Source organism: Thermobia domestica, chromosome 5 (genome assembly GCF_964235325.1).
Source record: "Thermobia domestica chromosome 5, izTheDome1.hap1.1, whole genome shotgun sequence".
NCBI lineage: Eukaryota > Metazoa > Arthropoda > Insecta > Zygentoma > Lepismatidae > Thermobia > Thermobia domestica.
Window position 1 is genome coordinate 147564412 of NC_137458.1, and position 16173 is coordinate 147580584.

The window sequence follows — 16173 nt, forward strand, 5'->3', positions numbered from 1 at the left end:
ATTTTTTGAAAGCTAAAATTAAGGAACTTGAAGATAATAGTAAAAATAAAAATATTCGGGACATGTATAAGGGGATCAGCGAATTTAAGAAAGGCTATCAACCTCGTGCTTATATATTAAAGAAATCTGACGGAACAGTTCTCACCGATACGGATAGCCTCTTAAATAGATGGAAAGATTTCTTTGACGATTTGCTGAACACGCAGCCAAAAACTAATGTGCGTGGAGGAAAGGAGATACACACCGCAGAACCGTATATTCCAGAACCCAATCGAATAGAAGTGGAAGCCGCTATAAAGAAATTGAAGAAACACAAATCTCCGGGTGTAGATGAAATTCCGGCTGAGTTAATTTTAGCTGGAGGCGAAAAATTGTGGAACAAGATACACAAACTCATTCTCCTTATCTGGAACAAGGAAGAATTGCCACAAGAGTGGAAAGAATCAATCATTGTTCCAATTCACAAGAAAGGCGACAAAACTGACTGTAATAATTATCGAGGCATTTCTCTTCTGTCAACATCCTATAAAATCCTTTCAAATATTCTGTTAGCAAGATTGACCCCATACGCAGATGAAATTATTGGAGATTATCAGTGCGGATTTAGACGAAATCGATCAACTATCGACCAAATATTTACCATTCGCCAAATGCTCGAAAAGAAGTGGGAATACAATACCCCGGTACATCAACTATTTATTGATTTTAGAAAGGCTTACGACTCGGTTAGGAGAGAAACATTATACAACGTTCTTACAGAACTTGGAATACCGAGAAAGCTAATTAGATTAATTAAGATATGTTTAAGTGAATCCCAAAGTAAAGTCCGGGTAGGAAAATTTTTGTCCACGAGCTTCCACGTCGAAAATGGCCTGAAACAAGGAGATGCGTTGTCGCCATTATTATTTAACTTTGTGCTGGAATACGCCATAAGGAAAATCAAAGATAGCAACCAGGACCTAGAGTTGAACGGCATTCACCAGGTTATGGCATATGCTGATGATGTAAATTTAATAGGGGATGATAGGAGAACAGTAGAAATAAATGCAGAGATCTTATTAAACGATTGCAGGGACATGGGTTTAGAAGTAAATGCAGAGAAAACTAAATACATGGAAGTGCGTCGGGACCGTAATACGGCAAATTGTGGAGGCGTTAAAATATTAAATAATACTTTTGATAAAGTGGATACTTTCAAATATTTAGGATCAATATTAACAGACGAAAATCATATTCACGAAGAAATTAAATGTCGACTAAAAGCAGGGAATTCGTGTTACTATTCGGTTCAAAATCTCTTGTCGTCGCGAATTCTGTCGAGGAATTTGAAGCTTAAAATATATAAAACGATAATCATGCCTGTTGTTCTGTATGGTTGTGAAACATGGTCGCTTACTCTGAGGGAAGAACATGGACTGAAAGTATTTGAGAACAGGATCCTGAGAAGAATATTCGGACCCAAGAGGAACGAGAATGGGGAATGGCGGAAGCTTCATAACGAGGAACTACATAGTTTATACGGTTTACCCAACATTGTTAGGGTCGTCAAGTCTAGGAGGCTTAGGTGGGCAGGTCATGTAGCTAGAATGGAAGAAAGTAGAAACGCTTTCAAAGTCTTGACTGGTAGACCCATAGGAAAACGACCATTAGGAAGACCTAGGCGCAGATGGGAGGACAATATTAAGATGGATCTCGCAGAGATAGGAATACAAAGTAGAAACTGGATGCAATTAGCTAAGGATAGAAGTCAGTGGAGAGCTTTTGTGAACGCGGCACTGAACCTCCGGGTTCCATACGCCATAGAGTTAGTTAGTTAGTTAGTTAGTAAATATAATTTACGAAGTGACTGAATTCACCTTCACCAATTGTGATTAGTGTTTCCAATCTCTTTATTATCCCTCACAAGAAATTAAATATCTAAACAGAATATTGACTCAAGACAAGTATAGTGTTCTCAATTTCTGTTCTCCTTAAGAAGGAAGAAAATGTCTACACACAATATTGACTGCAGACAAATATATATTTCTCTTCTTCTCTATGTTCTCCTCCACAAGAAAGAAAATGTAAACACACATATTGACCCCAAGAAATATTCCCAAGTAAATATAATTCAAAAAGTGACTCAATCACTTCCATCAATTGTGTTTACTGTTTCCAATCACTTTATTATCCTTCACAAACAAGGAAAGGTCTGCACACAATATTGACTCTAGACAAATATAGTGTTTTCAATTTCTATGTTCCTCACAGGGAAGGAAATGTATACACACACAACATTGACTCCAGGCAAATATAGCGTTTTCAATTTCTATGTTCTCCACAAGGAAGGAAATGTCCAGACGAATACTGACCCCAAACAAATCTTTCCCAAGTAAATATAACTCAGGAAGTTTTTCAATCACCTTCATTAATTGTGATGGGTGTTTTTAATGTCTATATTCCCCTTCACAAAGAAGAAAATGTCTACAACAGTACTGACTCCACACAAATATGGAGTTTTTTATTTCTATGTTCTTTTTCAGAAGGAAGAAAATGTCCACATACATACTCACCGCAATCAAATATTCCCCAAGTAAATATAATTCAGGAAGTGACTAAATCACCTCCATAAATTGTGATTAGTATTTTCAATCACTTTATTATTGTAAGTAGGGTGGCGACACCTGACCCCCGGTATCTGAAAAATCACCTTTTTTTTCCAGGGTCTCCTGAGATCAAGGACTCAATTTCCCAGTGTCTCAGGATACACTATGTCCCACGCACCGTCAACCCATGGTCTTTTACGGCCTCCATTTTATGGGGTGTATTCATTCTCTTTTATGAGCACTTTTTAGGGGGTGTACTCGTTCTCTTTTATGAGCATATTTTCCACCCCTAATTGAACATAGCAGATAACACATAACATTACGAACACAGAAGAGCAGATAACACATAAGACTCGTTCTCTTTTATGAGCATATTTTTCAACCCCTATTTTAACATAGCCGGTAACACATAAGATTACGAACACATAGAAGAGCAGAGACTACGCAACATAGCATAGATTTAGACTTGTTCCCTTTTATGATCACTTTTTCAACCCCTATTGGAACATAGCAGATAATACATAAGACTACGTAACATAGCAGGGCTGTACTCGTTTCAACCCTATTTTAACATAGCGGATAATACATAAGATTTGCTCTCTTTTATGACCACTTTTTCCACCCCTATTTGAATATAGCAGATAATACATAAGATTCATTCCCTTTTAAGGGGTGTACTCGTTCTGTTAGAACCTTCCCTTTTTTCAGGGGTAGCTACCCCCAACCCTCCTCCTTTCTCATCCCGGAGCTTGGGACCGGCAGTGGCGGAGTTAAAAGGTTAGGCGATTCGTTTTGTAGACATTTTAGCAGAGTTTAAAAAAATAACGACGTCTGGTTATTCACACACACATATATATAATCTCATGCCAACCACCATCACACATCTGGTTTACGGAGAACTTAATCTCGCGCCAGTGACCATCACACATACATGGTTTACGGAGAACTTAATCTCGCGCCAGTGACCATCTCATAAATGAATAAAGCATAAGATCATTAGCATCAATAGTGGTAAGTGAGAATTTGTTTAAGAAAGTGCGTAGTGAATAACCAGACGCACGGCATGCTAGATATAAAAAACAATAATGTCCACAAAATTGAGCTAAATCACCCTGAATTCGTCTATTATTCCATGTATAATACAGACAGTTTCGTTTTAAAAACCTTATATGATGATGTATATAAGGTGGTATACCATAGCTATCGAAATACTCCCCCACACGCATATTAGTTATATAAACAGCAACCCAATGTTCACCAGACTTATCACTAGAATGTGTATTTATAATTATGGCTGCTGGAAATGTATGAATAAACAGCGGTAGCTCATCTGCAGCATATACTCCAATAAAATGATTTTTAGGCAGATTTTGTTGTAGCGCCTCATAAAGTTCAAGTGTATTTAACATTTTTTTAAAAAAAATAATTAATATATATTTTTCTCTGGAAATCAATTTCTAATTCTGAGGAGAATTCACCGTAAATAATCGCTGTTACAGGAGATGGCAATGCTTCTTTAAAATGAACCTCTAGGCGTACACTTCCTTGCCGTTGTGGACTAGTATGAAATGCAGCACTAGCACTAGAATCGGGAGTTAAATCAAACACCAGTAGAGTATAACCATTAGGATATTCAGCGAGTGAAATATTATTACCTTGATTAGAATAATAAATACCTGAACCTGTAAATAACGTGGAATATGCTTGTATATATAGCTTATTATCAAAATCAGGTTGTAGTGGTTTGGATGGCACAGACGTTCCATCAACATACAATGTAAAAAATGACATATTAAAATGCTGAAAATTGAACGGATTTGTCTGATAAGTACCATTAAAAGCAGTATTACTAACAAACCCGATAATAATACGTTTAGGCACTATGTCTGAAAACAGATTTGGAAGTGTACTATCCATAATTCCTTGTGGCAGAGTTTCTGTCTTCACCTGCACTTTTGTTATAGGATATTTTATGCTAAATTTAGGATTTTGTAATACTTTATTTTGTGCTATTTTAACGGCTGGTGACACATCAACTTTTTTCACAAGCAATGTTGCATCTGTAATTACAACTTTTCCATCAGCATCTGCGTCACCCATTACACAAAATGTAGGTTTAGCTGGAATTAGTTTAATACGCAGTTGTACACCATTCAGTAAAAATTTCTCCTGGTTAAATATATCAGCATGAATATAACCCAATAATTCAAATGACTGACTTAAAGTAGTGAGAAGAAAACGTTGTTTAAATCCTACATTACTATCGGCCACACTGTCCATATGCCCTGCAGTATCTTTAAACCACATTGATGTTTGAAGATGCGTTGATTTAGCTTCAGCATTATAATTTAGTAGTTTTTCAATATACGATCGATATGGATATGTATGTGAAGAGTAGGAAATAAGTTGATTATTTAAATATAATTGCACTTCACTGAACATTGCATTGAGAAAATCATTTACAGGCCCGATTTTCTTATCGGTAGAAGTTAAATTAGAACCATCTGATTTAGTAATTTTACCTTTAATATAAAACAATGTGTGCGGTAAGTCTATATAGTCATCCCCATGACCGGGGACAACAAATTCTATTGGTGCATTATCAGTTATCGAAGCCACAGGCTTATATGGAACTATTTTATTACCTATAATACTGGTTTGAGTGGGTAAACCAGCAAATAAATCTAATTCTGATTTCATACACTCACACTGCATTTTTTCTTACTATTAATATTCACACATGGTAAAATTTACAATACCGTATTACGTTTGCGAAAATGTAATTTTACACATACACTCCCATGTTGGAAAGGAAGTGGATTACCTGTACTATCTCTTAAATCAATAATAATTTGATCAAATTGTTTACGTTGCACGGGGACATAGTGAGGTTTGTCAAAAATATGTACATTACTAATACCATACTCTGTAATATTTGTATTTATAATACGTAACAATGGAGCTATAGTATCGCCTACCATTTGTGGTTCTACAATATCACTGTAAATATACATAAGCGTAGGTAGCGATTTTTGTAAATCAGGTGGATAACGAGCGTGATGTACAACTGCAATATCTTCTTGTTGTATGTGATCAAAGCCTAGTATTCTGGCTAGTTCAGGAGATAGACGTACTTCTATATGCTTCTCTTGATCTTTTATTACTCTACTGACTTCGATTCGTTTTACTGATGCTTTAACTTTTAATTGTAAATTTAATATATCACTTTTACGATTAATTTGAGATAGAATATCAACATTGTAATAGTGTCCTGGTAAGATTTTAGTAATGTTCCAGCTTTTTGTATTCATGAGACGGTAATAAATATTATTAGTATATTTGGAAACATTCTGAAATGAATTTGTATAATGTACTTCAACAACTGCCGTCTCCCACTCACCTTTCTCTAGCACCAGTGGATGATATAATTTGGTAGTATAACAAGACAAAGTATTTTGTGGAAAATACTTCATAGAACTGTTACTCGGTAATGTAAGATAAATGCTAGTAGTACTCTGTTCCATATTAATCAAAAATATCACTCTCCCTCTTCCTTTTCTTTTTACCACCAGTCTTTGCAAAATGAACTTTTCTTCGTTTTCTTCCAGATCCTTCCAATACTTGATTTATTTTATTTTGAGCTTTAGTTTTTAAATTATTTTTAGCTTCTTGCCAACGTGATGTTAAAACTTCGTCAATAGGTCTATTATCACCTAATACATCTCCAGCTACATTAATTTCTGTACGTAACAATTCTTTACCAACAGTTTTTGCTCCTTGTTTAATTAACGGAAATACACTTCGAAATAAACCACCTAAAAAACTTCCAATACCATAACCTTCTTGATATGGTGCACCCCTATACACGTTATAACCACTTCCTGCTTGATGCGTATAGTATTTAAAGTATGGATCATTCATTATTATTTTTTCCTATATTTACAAAGAATTCCTATATAACAGTCGTTCCTATATTCCTATATAACAGTCGTTTATAATATTGTATTGTGGCTAAATGTTTTTAAATGCGACACAGGAATCCATTAATTAAAGGAAGGGGGTATCCCCGCCAACGAACAAGTACACGTTTACCTTTAACTTCTAAAATTTCGTCTATTTCATAAAGTTTCGGCAGAGGCACTCCTTGTAATTCCTCTTCGTAAAATGTACCATCAATTACTTCACCATTTAAGTCCTCCAGCACATAAACCAATTTTTTCCTTATGTATCACCTGTTTTATTTTAAATATTTCTACAGTCCACTTTTCTTTGTACCCTTTTTCAAAATGCCGTTTTGCTTTAGTAATGCGTACAGTATCACCTTTTTTATATTTTGCAATGTTAGTATGAGGCATCGGTTTTATTAATTTATTCCAAACTTGTTGAAAAGTGTCTTGGTTCACACTGGCAGGTGGTAATTGATGAGCTCTATGTGGTCTAGAATTATATGACTGAACAAGTTTCGATAGCACATCTATGTACCGGTAAGTCTTCTTTGCTGTAAAATATTTCCACATTCGTTCTTTAAGAGTTCGATTAAAACGGTCCACTACACTTGCCTTAATATCGGGGTTTTGTGTTGTGAAGAATTTAATATTTTGCTTTTTTAAGTATAACTGAAATGGTTTATTAACAAACTCTGTACCTTTATCTGTTTGTAGCCGTAAGGGTCTACAACGGGTAGATGCAAATATTTGCTTAAATGCTTTTATAATGTTTTCACCAGTTTTTGTACGTACAGGCACAGCCCGTGCATAACGACTAAACAAATCAATCACTGTTAAAATATACCTATTGCCATCATTATACTTTTGCAGACTTTGCATATCGTTTAAATCAGCTTGCCACTGATCGTCAATATTGAACACTAAATAGGGATTACGTGGAAACTTTTTGCGTACTGGTTTATGCAGTGTGTAAATCGGCTGTTCTTTTACCCACTGTTGCACCTTGTGTAAAGCAATTGATTTCTTCACAGCTCTTCATAATGACGTAGCAGTTGAAAACGAAGCAGGGTGTGAAGGGTTATAATAAATATCGGCCAGCTTCTTCATATTTTATAATCACGCCATCTGTTGACAACTTTACGTTTACGTGGTGGCTCCTCCTCCTCTTCCTCATCTTCTTCTTCCTGTTTTGGATCAGCGGCAGATGATGATGTCAGCTTACGAATATATTCTATACGCTGTGGGTTACCTATATACTCTAAAGGTATATTGGATTTTGCTAACAGTACAGCAAAGGGTTCCCAACCTGTAGGGGGAATATTTTTCTTGCGACACCTGACAAAATCTGCTATTAGATCTACTATATTGGCACAGGAATTTATTATAAATATTAACATTACCATTGTCATCCCAATGAATGTCGGAATTTTGTTTTAATTTACGTAATAAAGGTCTTGCTTTACGCAGACAATTTTCGGGGAGAGTAGATAGTATTTCATCGGCCTCTTCCTCCTCCTCCTCCTCCTCCTCCTCCTTCTTAGTACCAACACTAGTTGATGTTGTTGCAGTAGGTTTTTGCACAATGTATAAATATTTTTGTAACACCTCTTTATAGCGTATCCATTTTTCTTCAACACTCACATTTTTATTATTTAAAATATTTTTCATATCATCTAAATTAGATATAGTTTGATATTGGTGCAATTTTTCTGGTGCAATTAAAACAAGCTTTTGTGCATGCTGCATAATTATTTAATTAAACTAGATAGTATACCTCCAATAATAGGTGCAAGCAAAGCAGTAAGAAACCCACCTTTTTGTACAATTATTCGTTTTTTCTTTTGTTTTTATGACGGACCTTTTCTCACTAAATACCTCAATTCCTTTCTATATCTTTTTAATCTATTTTTCTCTTTTTTATTTAATGGAACATTTCCCTGTAATACGTTATAGGAACATTCACAAATAGAGCGAATTAATTCGGGATCAGCATTTTGTAAAATTGCTTGACGTACTTTAGGTTTTGCCTTTGCTAAAAGTTTTAGTAAATGCGCACTCTCTTTGCTAATCATTTTTTTAGCTATTATACTAAAATTCAGTATTAAAATATAAAAGTTATTGAGATTATTTTTTACTGGTACATAAACATAATTGTAAGAATCTGAGGGGAAAATTTTTGTTCGAACACGATGTTCGTCGGGAGTGCCCTGTTTTAAATCAATAACCAAATAACTATGAGGATCTCGTGTTGCGTCCTGATAGGCCTCCTGCACAAATTTTGTTACCAGGATATAATTGGCGTGCTAGATAATTAATTTGAGCCTGGTCTCGGGGGTTTTTAAAACATATTATATAATGGCAATTTAATTATATGTCTCGCATACCCTTAGCTTGATGAAACATATTTTGTGTTATAAAAATAACACTTAAATTTCGGTGGTGGCTACCTTTAGTAAAAAAGTCAACAATTCGTGTATCACATTCTCGCATTAAATCATCAATAATTACAAGATGTGGGCCAGCTTGTGCTGAAAAATCATCTATTTTGGGGAGCCCTTCTTTAAATGTACAACCTGAGGATAGAGTTTTATACAGAGGTTGCCACTCACCATAACACCATACTATATTTTTCCATTTTTCGGCATAATGTTTTAAAAACTCTTTTACAAAATATGATTTACCACACCCAGTAGGGCCTGCAATAATGCAAGTGAAAGGATGGCGAAACTCCATTTTTTCTCTCTATTTTATATTTCTTCAAAAATAAAATATTTATCAATCACCCAATAACATAGAAACTAATTCTAGTTGAATACGATTTGCTGTGACAGTATCTTCAACAAAAGTAACTTTAGAAAATTTACCCTTCACAACACATTCATATAGATATTTCCTTATTAGAGGAGCAAGTGTAGAACATGAAGAAATTGCTTCATCAATACATGGGAAATAGTAACATATTTTTTTCCATGTACAAAAATGTATTTCAACTCTACTATTATCATCATTTGCACAAATATATATATTAAATTAACATCATCATTATTAGCGTCAAGTATTACTTTCGTTTTCTCACTTAGTGCGTATTCAGTTGCATTCTCACCTTCTCTAAAATAATCATTTATATACATGGAATATGATAAAAACCTGGACCATTCATTAATTGATAACACAATACATTCATTAACAATGCGTAATTTTACAAACACATAAAATTTATAATCACTACTATATTTCAAATATACACAAAGATCTGTGGAATTATCGATGAAGTAAAAAGAACTTAAAAGTTGTTTTTTTATCCATAATGTATAATTATCTATTTACACAACTTATTCTTTTTTACAATAGTCTATTTCTCTTAAAACCATTAGGCACTGTATCATAACTTCCTTCAACTCTTTTGCGTTTTGTATGTACCAATTGATAGGTTTTCGTTTCCACTTTGCTGATAATTTTGATGTCTTTTGTGCGAGCAATTTTGCAAGGGTTTGACACAGTTACAGGAGGGGCATCATTAAGAACCATATTTTTAATTTGTTCGAAATTAACAATTTTCATTGTTTCACTATTTAGAGTAATTCCTCGTACCTTACAACATGTTTTTGTTGTACCTCCACTGAAGTCCTCGTAAGCATAATTTTTTGTCCCGCCACTGCAAAATTCTCTAATATATGCATCGGGACCTACATTATCTATTTCATTTTTTAACTCGCCAAAATAATCACCAAGAGGTAATTTTACACCTCCAGCTCTTACTGTATAAATAAGACTATCGGTATCCATGTATATCACATCTTTATCTACCTTCTCTAAATAACTGTATGATTCTAATCGACCATGCATAGTGGTATATGCCGCAATAATTACATTAGTATTTTTAATGGAACAATTGCGTCATCCAATATCTGGTAATTTAATAATAACGCATCCTCATCGATTGGAATTACCTGGGTTACCTCAGCATTACTGTCTGTTAATTTATCATAAAATATGGCAGGTTCTCGAATAATTTCAGTGTGACTCATGTTCTCATTTTGAGCAAACTTGCCCCATAAACAATTTAATGCCAATTTACATATACTTTTTCTTGCTTTGTTTTTCTTTCCAATTTTAGTACTGTCTAGCTGTACTCCATCTCTTTCATAATAATCCTTAATATATTTACTTTTTTGTTCTTCACTTTTACACCATTTAGGCCAACCATGAGCTTCTGTTTTCAATTTCATGAACATATTTATATATTCTGTAAAAATGCCACCTTCTTTTTTAACAGGATCATATTGCACTACTTTATATTCCCATACCTCATGTATTTCTAATATTTTATAACCTTTCTCTTGGGCTTTACGTACTTCGTCCACCACCCACGTCCCAGTGAAGGCCCTCTCCTCATCACTATGCTCACATTCCTCTGTATTTAGAGTGTCGGCGCATCTGCGACACAGAGGGAACAAAAGTTTGTTTGCTGCGATATGGTAAAACGGGATGATACAAATCCCGGGGAGGAAGTACTGTACATTTCACGATACCCTCAAATTTGTCGATTGGTGGACATTCAGCACCCACATAGATTTTTGGGTGCCCTATGGGATATTTTTTCACCTTGCAGCAGTAGGGGTATAATGAAATGACGTCTACGTAGTGCACCTCCTCCCCGGGGACAGTCTTATAATAATATTTAACAGCGGAACATCGCCCCCATATGGAGCATCTCTAGGTTTAATAGGATCTTTTCTACACAGGGGGTGATGTGCCACCAATTCTGCAATTTGGGGATTTTTACGCAGTTCATTCTTCCATTCACACCCCCACATTTCATGAACTACGTAGCCCAAGTTTTTTAAATGATTAATTTTTCTAATGGTGTTTTCATAGCGTATTTCAAGAGTGGTATGTGGATCATTATATATAGGATTATTACGACCTGTTTTAAAACATTTAACACATCCGTGATAAAAATAACCTTCATATTCCCATACATGGATCTGTTCATCTATACGTGCGTAACCATCTACTTTAAAAGCACCCATTAGAACCATTTCCTTTCCATTTCCTGCGTGCTTGATTGTAATACCTAGTCTTTCTTGTTCGTAAACCAACCATTGAATCGCTTCGATGGACTGTTGATCTGACCAACGATAACCATTATGAGGAATAATACCTATAGTCTGTTCTTTGAGAAATTTGCGTCGAAATACCAGATTACAAGCCGAGGCTATACTAATTGCTTCGACTAATGGATTAACATCAGTTATTTGTTGGAATTCTACTACGAATTTAACACTTGCCTTCCGTAGAAGGTTAACATCCATGCGACAATAACGAATTAATTCTTCTTTAAAATTAAATGTCTGATTTGAGGATTTTTCATACCATTCTATAAACTGTTTTTGTTCTTTTTCCTTCATATACTGAAAACCATAGAATTTAGGGTCGAGCATAGGCCCGTCATAACTTTGATTATCTTTCGTATTAAAATAGTGCGGGAAATAACCTTTTGTTTCTTCTATGTCAAATGCATCAGATAATTTTGATAGAGCCATCGGAAAGGAATTAATACTATCGATAAATTTTAAATATTTACAATCAATACTCATTATTTTACACCCCTTCATTATGACGCTTGGAATCCATCGTCTTGCTGATATCATTGCACGTAGAATAAAATGTGCATCATATCCTTTTGCATTATGTGCAATACATATAACTTTATTAATATTGGATGGTTTACTACATAAATACTCCGGAAAATCAGTAACACACTCTTCACCATAGAAAATGTTTTCCTTTCTGCTGCAAATAGTACATGAATTACCCTCGCTATTCTTAAAACAATGATAACATACTTGCTGTGTGATTAGCAAATTAGGCACATGTTCACGGAATATTTCATCTTGCCTACACTCAATGTCATAGAATATCATCATCCATTTTCCTACGTTTGAATATTTTCGTGATTGCATATAACATAAATGACGGGGGGCATCATATTTTTACAGTTTATACAGAATGTTTCCCCACACTGGTGAGGATTTCTATTTTTCTTGATAACATACGCTTTAAGACATATTGTACATACTTTTAGCTGTGAGCACAAACCTGATTTTATATGATACGCCATACATTCGTTACCGTAAAAACACCTGTTACAATTATTACAATTTAATACTTCATCTGTCTTCTTACATGGAGGATTTTTTCGACATTTAGGTCATAATGCCTTACAGTGCCCTATATGCCTTTCTCTATGATCATATTTTTTATGACATGTTTCGCAAAAGTACCCACTACTAAATGCAGCACATAGATTGGTAATAACATTATAATGATTATTTATCAGGAGTAAATTAATTTTCTTCTCACCACCGATGCCCTCGAAAAATGTTTTCTCCCCCGTCAAATCGTCGTACACTGTAATCGTATAATTAGTTAAATATGTTTGAATTAGTTTTAATTCAGATATGCCACCACCATGCATCAAATTAACGCCAGAACTCTTACACAATAATTTAGCTTCTAAAGACATAAAGTTCTTTTTTTTATTTTAATAAGGCTTACATGCATTTTTATTCCCTTTGTTATCAATGAGCCCTTTAGCAACTACAAGGGCGTGAGCAAGACAACTACTATCTTTATTTTTAATAACGACTATACCATTGCATTTTTTATATATTCTTCATCAGAGGTAAAATTTTGACTTTTCCTCCCTTCCCCTATAGGTAAAGCCACATGATGAAAATCAATAACAAAACGATCTTGTTCCATAAATTTTGCATTAGACTGTATGACTCGATTCAGAGCTTCCCAGACGAAGTCTTCACCGACATTCGCTGCTTCTCGAAATGAAAACCAAAACGATTTATCTGGATTATTCTGATTCCATAATGTCAGCCCTACCTGATGGTGGGAATCAACATCTACCATCAACATATTCAATAGTTGAGCAATTCCGCTTCGCAACCAAACAATTGGGTTTTCCCCTTCAGGGGTTGTCGCAAGTTGTGCAGTTATCATTGTACCATTCATTCGGAATTTTTTGTACTTTCTAGTTATTTTGATAATAATTGTAATTTTACTAGAACTTTCCATTTTTTAAATACTATTATTGCTTAGAGTACTATAGTATTCTGTCAACTAGCAATTATTATTAGTAGTAAAAGTAGTAGTACTATTAGCGTTTTTTACAAAAAAAAACTATATCTCACGTATTTCCGCTGTTTGATACTTTTACTGTAATTGGGGCTGTTCCCACTATAGAACACCAAGAAGTGTCTTTCCAATAACGTATTCTTCCTAACGTTTTTAGTGATATTTTCTAAACCTGAAAATAGAGAAAAAGCAAATTATTACATTTCTTATATTGCAAAATCATCCAAAAATCGCATATTAGGCTAGGGATGGCCACATTTTTTCGAAAAATACTTTCTCGAAAAATGGATTTTTCGAAAACGAAAAACGAAAAACGAAAAATTTTTCGAAAAACGAAAAACGAAAAATTTTTCGGAAAACGAAAAACGAAAATTTTTTCGAAAAACGAAAAACGAAAAATTTTTCGGAAAACGAAAAACGAAAAATTTTTCGAAAAACGAAAAACGAAAAATTTTTCGGAAAACGAAAAACGAAAAATTTTTCGGAAAACGAAAAACGAAAAATTTTTCGGAAAACGAAAAACGAAAAAAATCGAAACAGAAGGAGATGGAACACGAAGGGACGAAACGAAACTGATGAGAAATTTGAAGTTGCGAAAGAGCAACATTTCCTTCCCTGCCTGGTTTGATTGAAGTTATAAAGAAAAGAAAAGAAACGCATCATTGCATACAGATAAGCTTTACTCCCTGACTGAAATTGAATAGTATCTTATTTCGCTGATGCGGCGTGTTCTAATCGTAATAGCTATTTGAGACTGCTTTTAGCTAGCTATCTCGTACTCGCCTTTGTTGATACGGTACGTGGCTTCGTATTCGCTGTGACTGAATATTTTGGTAACAATAAAAGATTGTTGTTTAGAGAAAGGACACGTGTCCTACGATATCAACACTTCTGATATGTTTATTGGCCTAGTGGGAGAAGCATTAGTTCGTTATGAGGAATACCCAACTGAGTTCATTATATCAGTTACCAACGCAGAGCTTGTTTCGAACTATATAAGATAACTGCAAGAAGAGATATTTTCGGGAAGTATTTACAATGGGAAAGTCGAATATATGGGAACATTTCACTCGTGAAAATGATGGTGTTTCTTCAAAATGCAATTACTGTCGAAGTATTATCCACAATCGAAATTCAACGACTGGCTTGTGGTACCATTTAAGATCACGACACGTTGGTGTTATACAGGAAACATCAAGATAGCAGTCACTGGAAGAGATTATTGAGGCCGAGGGTGATCCAGAGATGGAGCCACAAAAGAAACAGAGGTAAGTGATTGTACATTGGTGTCATTTGAATCTTCTAGCCCCCTCCCCGAGTGGGGTAGATAAGATTTATTTAGAGGATACTCGTGTTTGACACTCTTAGAGTAAAAATAAAAAAATAACGTGACACGAACACACTTAGTGGACTATTTATCTTTACACTCTTGTAACTTTTAGAATAATATAAAAAAAGGCTGAAATTTTGTTACAAACTAAGGATGCTACAGTATCACAAACATCCACAAAGATCCAGGCCCGTGCTGGCTTACTAATGAGGGCGGTGGACAAGTCTACCAAGAGGGCGCTCATACAAACGTGATTACGTTATATATATATATATATATATATATATATATATATATATATATATATATATATATATATGTATGTGTGTGTGTGTGTGTGTGTGTGTGTGTCTGTGTCTTTTGGAAGATTTAATTCCTGTCTCCAAGATAAAAAGAAAAGTATAGACCAACCTGGGTGTAGAAATGCCTCGGAGCGATGACCATCCGAAAATTTTCGGAAAAGTGCAAAAACAGACATACTCCAGAACAAAATGTCGGATTGAAATTGGGCAAAAGTGAATGTCCATTATTGTTAGTCATAGATTCCATTAGTGTACAATCGGATAAAGTGCAGTGGCGGTGCAAGGGTGGCTCCCAAAGAAACTGGGGGAGCACAGTTGTCTTCAATATTGGGAGACGGGCAGATTTAAGGCTTTTTTTGGTGGCGAAGGGGCAGATGAGACTCAGATGAATCTGCTTTCTGAGGTGAACATGTATATTATATATCAGGCGATGTAGATGAAATAGTGGTAAATATCAGTATTACAAATCAGTGCCATGAACTTATTCTGAAATCTGAATACATGCATATTTGTAATTGGTATGCTTCTACTTAGACCGCATTAAATTTTAGGACACTTATTTTATAATAACTTAAATAATGACTTTCCCAAAACTATGAAGAAAGAAAATAAATTATGTATGACGCAAGAATACTATTATTTGAGAAAAATGATGATGATCTCAATAGCATTATAGGAATCGTTACAGGAATTAAATAAATAGACTAACAATAATTAAAGACGAATTTAATGTATTGAAATTGGGGGGCAGGCTCCCCATTTCCTCGGGATTTATGCCCTATCTACAGCTGATACAATTTTCCAGCATGAGGAGAGGCACATATCCTTTTCTGACACTTATTGCAATTTGTGTCCAA

At 34.7% G+C, this 16173-nt stretch overlaps 1 protein-coding gene across 1 annotated transcript in view; it reads left to right on the forward strand.

Annotated features, from left to right (window-relative positions):
- Nucleotides 1-16173, forward strand: part of LOC145686158 (medium-chain acyl-CoA ligase ACSF2, mitochondrial-like) — a 331245-nt gene that overhangs the window by 151210 nt on the left and 163862 nt on the right. The gene's annotated exons all lie outside the window — the stretch shown is intronic.